Consider the following 816-nt stretch of genomic DNA (forward strand, 5'->3'; position numbering starts at 1 on the left):
CCCAACCCCCTCAGCCCGGCTCGGGCCGCAGTGTGGCAGCCACCGATTGGCTGCGCGGCGCTTGCGTCCGGCGGGCGGGACCAGCTGGTAACCGACGAGTGGCCGGGGCGCGGGGCGGCGCCAAGGGGGCGAGCACTCGGGCGAGCGGGGCTGGGAGGTGGCCTGGGCCGGTGCTGGGGGAACCGGAACCGGGGTTTGGACGGGGCGGAGCTGGAAATGAGGCGCAGTGAGGCGGGGAGCCGAACCTGAGCGCATCCTGAGTGGGGAGAGTCGAGCTAAGGGGGCGCCCGAGCCGGAGGCGGAGTTGTGAAGTCAGGGCTGAGTGGGCGGAAGAGAGCCTGGGCTGAGGTGAGGGCCACACGCGGGAGTTGAGAGAAGCTGCCACCCGAGGGAGCGTTAGGACCGGATACATTTTTAAAATGTCAAGCAATTGCTTTTTGTCCAATTCCTCTTGTTTTTTCTTTCGGGGGCACCCTCAAGCCCTCCCACTGCTCCACTTCATTTGCATTGCCTGGTTCTCTCGGGTCCAGGTGGTGCCCGAGTTTTTCTATTTCCAACCCCGGGACTCCTGCCTTTGCGGCTGCTGCTTATAATAAGAAATGCTGTCACACAAATGAAGGTGCCTGGCCACTTAGTCAACTGCGCGATATCCTCTTAGACTCCCGTCTCCTTTTGTTTCAAAAAACCCGAGTCTTGATAGAATGTGTTTGATTGTATTCTTAAGGGTAAAGAGAGTGGGAGGAGGGGAAGAAAACGCCTGATCTTTGGTGCAACTCCAAGAATGAAATATCTGATTCTGCCATTTTCTTAACAGAC

Source organism: Pteronotus mesoamericanus, unplaced genomic scaffold (genome assembly GCF_021234165.1).
Source record: "Pteronotus mesoamericanus isolate MK-2021 breed Mesoamerican mustached bat unplaced genomic scaffold, CSHL_Meso_final contig_164, whole genome shotgun sequence".
Taxonomy (NCBI): domain Eukaryota; kingdom Metazoa; phylum Chordata; class Mammalia; order Chiroptera; family Mormoopidae; genus Pteronotus; species Pteronotus mesoamericanus.